The 701-nt window shown below is 40.1% G+C and overlaps 1 pseudogene; it reads right to left on the reverse strand.

Annotated features, from left to right (window-relative positions):
* Positions 1 to 276: 276 nt before the first annotated feature.
* Positions 277 to 436, reverse strand: LOC134377498 (U2 spliceosomal RNA; annotated as a pseudogene).
* Positions 437 to 701: the final 265 nt, after the last annotated feature.

Consider the following 701-nt stretch of genomic DNA (forward strand, 5'->3'; position numbering starts at 1 on the left):
GGAAATCACAGTCAAGCTGGAGAGCTTGAGACCATCTCCTTCCCGGAAACCCTGGGCGTCCTTTCTGTTAATTTGTCTTGGGACATTAACTTAGATTTTGTCTTTCAAACTGATGTTCCCTGTCCTTGGGGTTAGAGTGGAAGCTATGATTTTAGATGCTTCAAGACCATTTCTGAGTCGGTCACAATTAGCAATTAAATTGATTTGCTGACAAGCACTCTTAGCTGGCAGAACCCACACTGCACCAGGAAAAGGGAAGTGGGAGGCTGGGCAGATAGTGGGTAAACTGGATCAACTGTCAACAGCCCACCTGGATTGTGCCAACTGGGGAATTTTTTTTTTCCAAAAAATATGTGTTTCCTGAATAACCTGGGTCATTTTAAACTGATAAGAACAGATACTACACTTGATCTTAGCCAAAAGGCCGAGAAGCGATAACCTGGGTCATTTTAAACAAAAATTCCCAGACTTTTGGATTTTATAGACCAGTAATATTTAAAAGAAAAAGAAATTAGGTGGCAAACCTTTTACTTTGCCAAACAAAATGATCTATTTTCTCTCATCATGAATTCTTAAAAATAAGGGGTACATTTTCATTCTATAAGAATAAAGGGGATATAATCTCAGCTGGAAGGACAGCTGTTGACATGACAGGACACTGGTGGCCTCCTGCTGACTTTGTTCTCCTTGTTTTTCTCATT

The sequence above is a fragment of the Cynocephalus volans genome, chromosome 4, assembly GCF_027409185.1.
Source record: "Cynocephalus volans isolate mCynVol1 chromosome 4, mCynVol1.pri, whole genome shotgun sequence".
In the NCBI taxonomy this organism is placed as follows: Eukaryota; Metazoa; Chordata; class Mammalia; order Dermoptera; family Cynocephalidae; genus Cynocephalus; species Cynocephalus volans.